This window comes from Vigna unguiculata, unplaced genomic scaffold (assembly GCF_037176805.1).
Source record: "Vigna unguiculata cultivar grain cowpea cultivar isolate G323 ecotype 2 unplaced genomic scaffold, ASM3717680v1 ptg000128l, whole genome shotgun sequence".
NCBI lineage: Eukaryota > Viridiplantae > Streptophyta > Magnoliopsida > Fabales > Fabaceae > Vigna > Vigna unguiculata.
This window is the reverse complement of record NW_028196770.1, coordinates 1,581-15,009: the sequence shown is the minus strand read 5'-3', so window position 1 is coordinate 15,009 and position 13,429 is coordinate 1,581. Positions and strand designations below refer to the sequence as shown.

At 32.9% G+C, this 13,429-nt stretch overlaps 2 non-coding genes across 2 annotated transcripts; one reads left to right on the top strand and one right to left on the bottom strand.

Moving 5' to 3' along the window:
- The first annotated feature begins 6,838 nt into the window (after nt 1-6,838).
- TRNAT-UGU (transfer RNA threonine (anticodon UGU)) lies at nt 6,839-6,911 on the top strand. Its single transcript has one exon. It is a non-coding gene; the product is annotated as a tRNA-Thr (tRNA).
- A 1,105-nt stretch (nt 6,912-8,016) lies between these two features.
- TRNAS-GGA (transfer RNA serine (anticodon GGA)) lies at nt 8,017-8,104 on the bottom strand. Its single transcript has one exon. It is a non-coding gene; the product is annotated as a tRNA-Ser (tRNA).
- Between the last annotated feature and the right edge of the window lie 5,325 nt (nt 8,105-13,429).

Sequence of the window (13,429 nt, the reverse complement as noted above, 5' to 3'; positions counted from 1 at the left end):
AATCCAAAGTAGCTTTAGTATATGGTCAAATGAATGAACCACCCGGAGCTCGTATGAGAGTTGGTTTAACTGCCCTAACTATGGCGGAATATTTTCGAGATGTCAATGAGCAAGATGTACTTCTATTTATCGACAATATCTTCCGCTTCGTTCAAGCAGGATCTGAAGTATCTGCCTTATTGGGTCGAATGCCCTCTGCTGTGGGTTATCAACCCACTCTTAGTACTGAAATGGGTTCTTTACAAGAAAGAATCACTTCTACCAAAGAAGGGTCCATAACTTCTATTCAAGCAGTTTATGTACCTGCCGACGATTTAACTGACCCTGCTCCTGCTACGACATTTGCACATTTAGATGCTACTACTGTACTATCAAGAGGATTAGCCGCCAAAGGTATCTATCCAGCAGTAGATCCTTTAGATTCAACCTCAACTATGCTCCAACCTCGAATCGTTGGTGAAGAACATTATGAGACTGCGCAACGAGTTAAACAAACTTTACAACGTTACAAAGAACTTCAAGACATTATAGCTATCCTTGGCTTGGACGAATTATCCGAAGAAGATCGCTTAACCGTAGCAAGAGCACGAAAAATTGAGCGTTTCTTATCACAACCTTTTTTCGTAGCAGAAGTTTTTACCGGTTCGGCTGGAAAATATGTTGGTCTAGTAGAAACAATTAGAGGGTTTAATTTGATTCTTTCTGGAGAATTAGACGGTCTTCCTGAACAAGCCTTTTATTTGGTAGGTAATATCGATGAAGCTACTGCGAAGGCTACGAACTTAGAAACGGAGAGCAATTTGAAGAAATGACTTTAAATCTTTGTGTATTGACCCCCAATCGAATTGTTTGGGATTCAGAAGTGAAGGAAATCATTTTACCTACTAATAGCGGACAAATTGGAGTATTACCTAATCATGCGCCTATTGCCTCAGCTGTCGATATAGGTATTTTGAGAATACGTCTTAAAGACCAATGGTTAACAATGGCTCTGATGGGGGGGTTTGCTAGAATAAATAATAATGAGATAACTGTTTTAGTAAATGATGCGGAAAAGGGTAGTGACATTGATCCACAAGAAGCACAGCAAACTCTTGAAATAGCAGAAACTAATTTGAATAAGGCTGAAGGCAAGAGACAAACAATTGAGGCAAATCTAGCTCTTAGACGAGCTAGAACACGAGTAGAGGCTATCAATGTTATTTCATAACAAGTTGAAATTGATGCGTCCCAATATCCGAAAACAATAAAAAGAAAAAAGAAACAGTCAGAAGAAAAAAGTAAGTAGAAAAGCTTATTAGATACCACAGTCAAAGGTATCTAATAAGTTATAACTATACCTTACCTACTATTGGATTTGAACCAATGACTCCCGCCGTATGAAAGCAATACTCTAACCACTGAGTTAAGTAGGTAATTTAGGACTCCTCCTCAAAAAAAAAAAAAGAAGAGTACCCATCTATCAGATTAATTGATTATAAATGTAAAATTACTGATAAGCAATACCAACCCCCGTTCAAGGGATTCGATCATGTAATATTCATCTTGACAAGCAATTATCTTCATACTATGATAAAATATGTATCAAAAACACAAGGGCTGTAGCTCAGTTAGGTAGAGCACCTCGTTTACACGAGCGCCAATGCTTTTTTTCAGAGGAGTTCATCTTGTAATTAAAAAAGTTTATCTTATAGTAAGAAATCGGTGTCTTACTCCATTTTAAGGAACAAAACAAGAGAACACTAGCCTGACAAAGGGTTTAGCCATAAAATCGAATCCATAATTGATTTGAGATATTGATAAGGTGAATACCCATTTCTCGTCAATGCTAAACATAAAGGGTATAGGGACCTAAAAAAGATTATCTTTTCTTCCTATTTTATGAACTTTAAGGTGTATGAAGTGTCATTTCTTATCTTCTATTTTAATTTTAGTAGGTGGATAAAGAGTCCATTTAACTTAAGTTGATCTAGGCCAGAAGCAGACCTACGTCAAGATAATCCTTCTTTGAAACACTTTGGTAGTGCTCTTTGATTGTTATACAAATAAAAAAGAAGAGCATAGGGAATCATCTCTTTATTCTTTACTGTAAAAAAAAAAAAAGATGGTGGACTAACTAATATTTTTATCAGTTAATGAAAAAGCTCAATGCAAAAAAAAATGCATGTTGGGTTTTGAAAACAATTTAAATCATTTAGATAATAATTAGTTTGATCTGTTTTACCGAGAAGGTCTACGGTTCGAGTCCGTATAGCCCTAATATTCCTACAGATACTAATAATATTAATACTATTTTGGATCGAATAGATCTCATTACTAAGACTATTACTAAAAAAAAAACAATTTGTAACTTTCTATTCGAACATATTCATATTCGATAGAATAATATTAATATTAGTATATTCAGCTAGTCTAAAAAAATGGAGACTTTAGACTAAAAATGAAAATGAATTTGGTATATTTTCTACATTCAGAGGAGTACTTTTATGTTTCTTCTTTACGAATATGATATTTTTTGGGCATTTCTAATAATATCAAGTTTGATTCCTATTTTGGCATTTCTAATTTCTGGAATTTTAGCCCCCATTAGCAAGGGACCGGAAAAACTTTCTAGTTATGAATCCGGAATAGAACCAATAGGCGATGCTTGGTTACAATTTCGAATCCGTTATTATATGTTTGCTCTCATTTTTGTTGTTTTTGATGTTGAAACGGTTTTTCTTTATCCATGGGCAATGAGTTTCGATGTATTAGGGGTATCCGTATTTTTAGAAGCTTTCTTATTCGTGCTTATCCTAATTGTTGGTTCAGTTTATGCATGGCGAAAGGGGGCATTAGAATGGTCTTAATTCTTGACTATTTAGACAATTAGAAAAAAAAATATTGAGACAATTATGAATTCCATTGAGTTTCCCTTACTTGATCAAACAACCCAAAATTCAGTTATTTCAACGACATTAAATGATTTTTCAAATTGGTCAAGATTATCCAGTTTATGGCCGCTTCTTTATGGTACGAGTTGTTGCTTCATTGAATTTGCTTCATTAATAGGATCACGATTCGATTTTGATCGTTATGGACTAGTACCACGATCGAGTCCTAGGCAGGCGGACCTAATTTTAACAGCGGGCACTGTAACTATGAAAATGGCCCCTTCTTTAGTTCGATTATATGAACAAATGCCCGAACCTAAATATGTTATTGCTATGGGAGCCTGTACAATTACGGGGGGGATGTTTAGTACCGATTCTTATAGTACTGTTCGAGGCGTAGATAAGCTAATTCCTGTAGATGTATATTTGCCGGGCTGTCCACCTAAACCGGAGGCCATTATAGATGCTATAACAAAACTTCGTAAGAAAATATCTCGAGAAATATATGAAGATCCAATGAGTTTTCAACGAGAGAATAGATGTTTTACTACCAACCATAAGTTTCATGTTGGATACAGTACTTATACTGACAATTATGGTCAAGAATTTTTCTATCAACCGCCATCTACTTCAGAGATATCGTCTGACACATTTTTTTAAAGTACAATAATAAAAAGCAATTCCTTTTTTAAAAATTTCATCGTATTTTAAAAATTTCATCGTAATAGAAAATACTAATACCAAACTCATAAAAAAAATTTAGGAGAAGCAAAAAATGCAAGGTCGTTTGTCTTCTTGGCTAGTCAAACATGGACTAATTCATAGATCCTTGGGTTTCGATTACCTAGGAATAGAGACTTTACAAATAAAGCCCGAGGATTGGCATTCCATTGCTGTCATTTTATATGTATATGGTTACAATTATCTACGTTCTCAATGTGCCTATGATGTAGCACCCGGAGGACTCTTAGCTAGTGTATATCATTTTACAAGAATAGAGTATGGTATAAATCAACCCGAAGAGGTATGCATAAAAATATTTGTATCAAGAAAAAATCCCAGAATTCCTTCGATTTTTTGGGTTTGGAAAAGTGCGGATTTTCAAGAAAAGGAATCTTATGATATGTTGGGAATCTCTTATGATAGTCATCCGCGTCTAAGACGTATTTTAATGCCCGAAAATTGGATAGGATGGCCTTTGCGTAAAGATTATATTGCTCCAAATTTTTATGAAATACAAGATGCTCACTAAATGATAAAAATAATAAACTAATCCAAACTTCTGCAACCCCAGTCAAAGAATATAAGTACATTCTGTTATAGATCAGACAAAATAATTGATTGACATTAAATCAGGCAGAGTAATGGAAGTTGCATTCAGATATTATTATGTGAGAAATCACAAAATTCAGAAATAATAGAATGAATAATTATAGGGTTTAAAATAGGATGGATAGGAGTTTCTTAAGATTCTAAAACAAAAACAATACTGAGTTCTTATCAGCCAAGCCAATAAAAGAAATAGGATGAACTGCAAAAATTCTTTATCTTTATAATAAACTAATTCTTTATCTTTATAATAAACTATATAACGTGCACATCACCATCAATTATACGGCCACGAAAAAAAAAACACAAAGAAAAGGGCTCGATTCTATTTTGGTAATCCTTCTCAGATGAATTCTTAATATTCTCACTCCACCCCAGAACTTCGACTTTTAGGTCTTTTAACCAACTAATTAAACCACTCGAATATTATGGAAATAGAAACCTTTTTTTGTATCGCAGAAAAAAAAGGAAAAAAATAGATAAAGAATTCATTATCTATATATCTATATCTATATATATATAGATACTATAGATAAGCGAATATACCTAATAAAAAATTGCATCTATTCTTTAATCATCTAGGAAAAGTATATCTACAGATACCTAAATAGATCAAAGAAATATGTTATGTATCAGAATCTAGAAGAACACAAATTTGTATGAGTATCTATCCCCCATATTCATTAAAATGAATATGGGGGATAGATACTCATACAAATGAATCTTGTGTCAGGAACCAGATTTGAACTGGTGACACGAGGATTTTCAGTCCTCTGCTCTACCAACTGAGCTATCCCGACCATTCTTGAAGCTTAATACTTTGATTTTAAAAGATTTTTAAAATCTATGTTAATGAATCTATATCAACTAAGTAAAAAAAAAGTTTGTAAGTGAGTTTCCGCAGTAATAATTATTTTTTATTGTTAATCGTTAATTACGCATATGAAAATTCCTTGCTAAAAAATAAGATATTAATTTATACATTTCTGATTAAAAAAAATTCTATGTGTTTCACATATATATTTATATCTATTCCAAAACTCGTCCCTTGTCATTATGATAGATAAGAAAATTATGATAGATAGGAAATTGATGAAAATAAAAATTCCAATTTCGTTGGGAAATAATAAATCGAATAAAACACATAAATAAGGACTTCAAGATAGAGAGGATATAGGAAAAAAATTAGAAAATGAAAAAGTATTTTTGGGGATAGAGGGACTTGAACCCTCATGATTTCTTAAGTCGACGGATTTTCCTCTTACTTTCAATTTCATTGTTGTCGGTATTGACATGTAGAATAGGACTCTATCTTTATTCTCATCTGATTTATCAGTTCTTCAAGGGTTTTAGCCGATTATGATGAAGTGAATAATTTCATCAATAAATATTCCATCTTTTCTTCAACTTCGAATTGATTTGATTCACATTTTTCATTTGTGAATATTTTTATCACAAATAGATCTTCAATAATAAAATAAAAAGTAACAAATTGAAAGAGTATTTCAGTATATATATATGTTTCTAAATGTTTATCTTTGATCCATTCCTGTAATTTTGGTGAAAGGATTCTTTTACTAATGCAATAAAAAAAGTCGTCAATTTCGTTTGTTAGAACAGCTTCCATAGAGTCTCTGCACCTATCCCTTTTTTATTATCACTTTCTGAATTTTTATTTGTTTTCAGAAAACAGGATTTGGCTCAGGATTGCCCATTGTGAATTCCAGGGTTTCTCTGAATTTGAAAATTATTACTTGGTAAGTTTCCATACCAAAACTCAATCCAATTAAGTCCGTAGCGTCTACCAATTTCGCCATATCCCCATCTTTTTTTTTATTTGAATCTGATTATAATAGAATGCTTTTTTTTTCATTTCTATTATGAGAATTATGCGGGAACTTTTGAATTCATTAAATACATATTATTTTATTAAATATTAAAAACCCCTTTCTCCAATTTTATAGATTTTATTTCATCTATATTGGATACCTTTATTTGTTTGAATCAGAACTAATTCTAATATCTATATATTAACAATTCAATATACACAGATATAGACCACATATCTACTTATCTTCTATGTACCTACTTATCTTCTTTTTTCATACAATTTAGAATACTCGAATGGTCGATTCTTTTTTTTTTTTTGTTTTTGCTTAAAAAAAAAAAGAAAATAAACAATCCATTTATTCATATACAATTTATATAACTAAAACGAATCTAGTGGCTAAAAAAAACCATTCTTTTAATTGAATATAATATAGAATTAGACATTTACTTAGAAATATGGAATTCCTTAATAAATATTTACTAAAATTTATATTTATTCAAATTTACTTTAAGTACTAATAAATAATCTTTTTGAAAGAAATCAATTTAATAATATATATCTAGAATAGTAGATCGAAATAAATTATATTAAATAAATTATATTAATATAATATTAATTATTATCTTGCACTTTATGTTATCAGATAAAATAAATAATAGAAATAATAAAAATTGGGTTTGATTTTCTATATTTTCTTTCTCTATTTTTGATGTTTGTATTAATTTGAATTTTGTTATAAATAACTAAAAATTGATAACTAAGATCCCATTCAATTCTTCTGCATATGTATATTTCGTTTACATTAGCCGGTTTAGCTCAGAGGTTAGAGCATCGCATTTGTAATGCGATGGTCATCGGTTCGAATCCGATAACCGGCTTTTCTCTATTTGTTTTTTACATAATTGATAATATCTTTTTTAGAAATAAAAAATTGGGAGAGTTCGATCTCTGCGGAAGAAATCAAGAAATTAACCTACTTTTTTGTATTCTTTTATATACAATAAATTCGGATATTGATAAAATTCATCTAATTCTTCTTTGTACTATAAAACTTTAGTAGATTTCGCTTCATTTAGAATTCTATAATATTTTTCATTTCGTTTAGTTTTCATTTCGATTTATAAGATTTTTCATTTTAAAAAAGGAGTTTTTATGTCACGTTACAGAGGACCTCGTTTCAAAAAAATACGTCGTCTAGGATATTTACCAGGACTTACTAGTAAAAGGCCAACAGTCAAAAACGAATTTCGAAATCAATTGCGCTTCAGTAAAAAATCTCAATATCGTATTCGTTTAGAAGAAAAACAAAAATTGCGTTTTCATTATGGTCTTACAGAACGACAATTGCTTAAATACGTTCGTATCTCCGGAAAAGCTAAAGGATCAACTGGTCAGGTTTTATTACAACTACTTGAAATGCGCTTGGATAACATACTTTTTCGATTGGGTATGGCTGCGACTATTCCTCAAGCCCGCCAATTTATAAACCATAGACATGTTTTAGTTAATGGTCGTATAGTGGATATACCAAGTTATCGTTGTAAACCTCAAGATATTATTACAGCAAAGGATGAACAAAAATCTAAAACTCTTATTCAAAATTATTTTGATTCAGCCCCCCATGAGAAATTGCCAAATCATTTGACTGTTCACCCTTTCCAATATAAAGGTTTAATTAATCAAATAATAGATAATAAATGGGTTGGTTTGAAAATAAATGAATTACTGGTTGTAGAATATTATTCTCGTCAAACTTAAACTTAACTAAAATAACAAGAGTTTTTTTTACAAGGATTTTCTGCTATTCATATATCATAGACATGGATATGCGAAAATTTTTATTCCTTGCCCACCCGTTATCCACTATTTTTTGTATTACCGAAAAATGAGGAATATAAAGTTGTCCATATCAACAAACAAATTTGAAATATGAAATAATGGTATGCATTGGGATGAGTAATATTGATGAATTTGGTAAAGATTCGGAAAGAGAGGGATTCGAACCCCCGGTAAACAAAAAGCCTACATAGCAGTTCCAATGCTACGCCTTGAACCACTCGGCCATCTCTCCTATATAATGATGCCCAGAAACCGGTTGAATGTTGAATAGTGAATCAATCCTATTTTTCATAAATGCATAAAACCTATTCAAACTATAAAAATACAAAGTAAAATTAAAAAAAAACCTCCTACAAGGTCTTAGGATAAACAAATTTGATTGATGAGTTCATTTTTACGTTATTTCGCACTGTATTATAATTATACAATTCCTTTATTTGTGGGATTGATTTCTCACACCATGATTAATTAAATTATAGAATGGATTTCTACCTATGCCTAGATCTCGGATAAATGAAAATTTTATAGATAAGACCTTTTCAATTGTAGCCAATATCTTATTACGAATAATTCCGACAACTTCAGGAGAAAAAAGGGCATTCACTTATTACAGAGATGGTGTGATTTGATTCCATTTTTTTTGACCGATTTCGGTCAAAAAAAAATGGAATGGAAAAACCCCACGCGTGTTGAAGGTGAAATTTGTAAATAAAAGGATTAATTCCTTCTGTCGTGTATCCTCGATTAATGAAGCCTTATATGCTTGAATTTTAGGTTTCTAGTATTAAGCGAAAGGTTATACCTATACTTATGGGGTTAGGTCAACCCCAAATTACTAGTACTGATAGGCAACATTGGGAAAGAAGCACTACGCTTGGGAATCAAGGACACGAAAACTTTGTATCTATCTATATCCATGGCTTATCGAGATTGGGACTAACAGGAATGGTTGGGACAATAAATATCCATCTCGTTCATATTTTGGATACCCATAGAACCATCGAAGATTATTGAGGTGACTAATTCCAGGAAATTAAGCAGCGTAGAGGACAAAGAAATTGTTGAAGTTCTTATTTTTTTTTATCAAGTACCTACATACTTAATGTTAAGAAATAATTTTTGACAGGAAGGTTGGCTAGAGATTTATTGTAAAAACACTAGCTCTGTTCAGTTGAGAATGAGAATACTGGAATATTTTTTGATTTGATGGATTTTTCTCATTACACACATAAGGGGGGAGCCGTATGAGATGAAAATCTCACGTACAGTTCTGGAGCGGAGATTCTTTGAACCGAATGACGACCGTAACGGATGTCAGCTCAATCTGAAGGAAATTATGCAGAAGCTTTACAGAATTATTATGAGGCTATGCGACTGGAAATTGATCCCTATGATCGAAGTTATATACTTTATAACATAGGCCTTATTCACACAAGTAACGGAGAACATACTAAAGCTTTGGAATATTATTTTCGGGCGCTCGAACGAAACCCATTTTTACCCCAAGCTTTTAATAATATGGCCGTGATCTGTCATTACGTGCGACTATCTCCACTATAGAAAGAAAAAAGAAAAGAACAAGCAAATCCACAAATTTTAATATAAGAAATATAGAAATATAAATAATTATAAATAAGAAAGGCTTTCTACATATATATATCGTTCAAAACAACGATTTTTATCAGCTGTAGCAAAGAAACTTCATAGAAGTAAAAATATGAAGAAATCGATATGTCTAGATACCCTCTTTTTCTATGGATAAAAGATCTAATTGATAAAGGAAGCATCGTAAGGATCAATTAACACGGTTTTCAATCGATATAATAAAAACTGCTTCCTTATCTCATGATAAATAAAGAAGTCAGGAATCCACTTATGTAATAAAAAGGATCCCCTGGTATTTTGAGCAGCGGTGTAGTATCAAATCCCAAAGATAGAAAGTATTTTCTCTTTACTTATAAGAACTTATAAGATAAGAAAGAAAAAACTTTTACCAAGATTCTATAGAAATGAATCTATCATATATTTTTGTATATGATATATAAAATCGAGATAGTTACCTTTCAGAAAATTAGAATTAGGGCGTTAATGCCAATGCTTGATTCCCTTTTCTGAAGGTAGGAGAAAAGATAAAACTAAAAAAAAAGATGAAATTCTTTGAAATTCTTTATTTATTAGTAAAAATGAAAGTTTGAAACTCATATTAATAATTTCTTTTTTTCTTTTAGTTAACTTCAAGATAATAGAACAAAAAAAGAATTGACTACTGAGCCGTATGAGTCAGGAAATTCTCAAGTACGGTTCTAAGGAAAGGAATTGACTCACCTATTTCGACCGAGGAGAACAGGCCATTCGGCAGGGAGACTCAGAAGTTGCGGAGTCTTGGTTTAATCAAGCCGCTGAATATTGGAAACAAGCTATAGCTCTCACCCCCGGTAATTATATTGCAGCACAGAATTGGTTGAAGATCACAGGGCGTTTTGAATAAGAACACTCTGTTTCTTTTTTTTCTTATATATTTATCTATCTATATAAAGATATAGATAGATAAATATATATTGTTATAAATTCTTGTTTCTTGTCCCTATCAAATTCAAAAATCATTTCTATAGGAACGACCAATCACATAATTTAAATATATCCCTTCTAATTTTGTTCGATTTTGTCTAGTATTTCATAGAAATAAACGAGATGTGGATACAGTAGATAATTTTCTCCTTTTTTCTGTTATTTAAACTAATATTCAATCAAATTAAGAAAAGAGACCTTCAAAAAAAGAAATAAAATATAGGTATATTGCCTAATAATGAATGCTAATGCCTGCTCAATTTGAAATAGAGTACATACTTATACTTTATCTAAAAAAAAAAATAAAATCTAAGGAATAGAATTAGAATAAAATCTGAATACATTTGATTAGGCTGCACGAAAAATTATTGAACTTCCATTCAGAGTTCCCAAAAAGGTCTTAGAAGATTAAAATAGGTCCGTTGAGCGCCTCACTCTTATGTCATAATAGATTCGAACACTTGCCCCGAATTGACTTCGAGATCATAATTGTTCTAGTGAAAAACTAAAGAAATGAAATTTACTAAGATATCCAATACATGAGAGATAGGAGAGAACAAAACTCAATAGAAACATCTCTAATAAGTTCACTAATTCTGTTTTATGTTGGCAGGTCTCTTTGTATGTGTTGTCTGGAAAGAGGAGGACTCAATGATTATTCGTTCACCGGAACCAGAAGTTAAAATTTTGGTAGATAGGGATCCTATAAAAACTTCTTTTGAGGAATGGGCAAAACCTGGTCATTTCTCAAGAACAATAGCTAAGGGACCAGATACTACTACTTGGATCTGGAACCTACATGCTGACGCTCATGATTTTGATAGCCATACTAATGATTTAGAGGAGATTTCCCGAAAAGTTTTTAGTGCGCATTTTGGCCAACTCTCTATCATCTTTCTTTGGCTGAGTGGCATGTATTTTCATGGTGCTCGTTTTTCCAATTATGAGGCATGGTTAAGTGATCCTACTCACATTAGGCCTAGTGCTCAGGTGGTTTGGCCAATAGTGGGTCAAGAAATATTGAATGGTGATGTAGGGGGGGGGTTCCGAGGAATACAAATAACCTCTGGTTTTTTTCAGATTTGGAGAGCATCTGGAATAACTAATGAATTACAACTCTATTGTACTGCAATTGGTGCATTGGTCTTTGCAGCCTTAATGCTTTTTGCTGGTTGGTTTCATTATCACAAAGCTGCTCCAAAATTGGCTTGGTTCCAAGATGTAGAATCTATGTTGAATCACCATTTGACAGGGCTCCTAGGGTTGGGGTCTCTTTCTTGGGCAGGACATCAAATACATGTATCTTTACCGATTAACCAATTTCTAAATGCTGCAGTAGATCCCAAAGAGATACCACTTCCTCATGAATTTATCCTAAATCGGGATCTTTTGGCTCAACTTTATCCGAGTTTTTCCGAGGGAGCAACCCCATTTTTTACCTTGAATTGGTCAAAATACGGAGAATTTCTTACTTTTCGTGGAGGATTAGATCCAGTAACTGGAGGTTTATGGCTGACCGATATTATACACCATCATTTAGCTATTGCAATTCTTTTCTTGATAGCGGGTCACATGTATAGGACCAACTGGGGTATTGGTCACAATATAAAAGACATTTTAGAGGCACATAAAGGTCCATTTACAGGCCAGGGTCATAAAGGTATATATGAGATTCTAACAACGTCATGGCATGCTCAATTATCTATTAATCTAGCTATGTTAGGCTCTTTGACCATTGTTGTAGCTCACCATATGTATTCTATGCCTCCTTATCCATACCTAGCTACTGACTATGGTACACAACTGTCATTGTTTACACATCACATGTGGATTGGTGGATTTCTCATAGTCGGTGCTGCTGCGCATGCAGCGATTTTTATGGTAAGAGATTATGATCCGACTATTCGATACAACGATCTATTAGATCGTGTCCTTAGACATCGTGATTCAATCATATCACATCTTAACTGGGTATGTATCTTTTTAGGTTTTCACAGTTTTGGTTTGTATATTCATAATGATACCATGAGCGCATTAGGGCGCCCTCAAGATATGTTTTCAGATACTGCTATACAATTACAGCCGATCTTTGCTCAATGGATACAAAATACCCACGCTTTAGCACCTGGCACAACAGCCCCAGGTGCAGCAACAAGTACCAGTTTGACTTGGGGAGGTGAAAATTTAGTAGCAGTGGGCGGTAAAGTTGCTTTGTTACCTATTCCTTTAGGAACTGCGGATTTTTTGGTCCATCATATTCATGCATTTACAATTCATGTAACAGTATTGATACTCTTAAAGGGTGTTCTATTTGCTCGTAGTTCACGATTGATACCGGATAAAGCAAATCTAGGTTTTCGTTTCCCTTGTGATGGACCTGGAAGAGGGGGGACATGCCAAGTATCCGCTTGGGATCATGTCTTCTTAGGACTATTTTGGATGTACAATTCAATTTCCGTAGTTATATTCCATTTCAGTTGGAAAATGCAGTCAGATGTTTGGGGTAGTATAAGTGATCAAGGGATAGTAACTCATATCACAGGAGGAAATTTTGCGCAGAGTTCCATTACCATTAATGGGTGGCTTCGTGATTTCTTATGGGCGCAGGCATCCCAGGTAATTCAGTCTTATGGTTCTTCATTATCTGCATATGGTCTTTTTTTCTTGGGTGCACATTTTGTATGGGCTTTTAGTTTAATGTTTCTATTCAGCGGGCGTGGTTATTGGCAAGAACTTATTGAATCCATTGTTTGGGCTCATAATAAATTAAAAGTTGCTCCTGCTACTCAGCCCAGAGCCTTGAGCATTGTACAAGGACGTGCTGTAGGAGTAACACATTACCTTCTAGGTGGAATTGCCACAACATGGGCATTCTTCTTAGCAAGAATTATTGCAGTAGGATAATAGCTAGGAGGATTTGAAAATCATTATGGCATTAAGATTTCCAAGCTTTAGTCAAGGCTTAGCTCAAGACCCCACTACTCGTCGT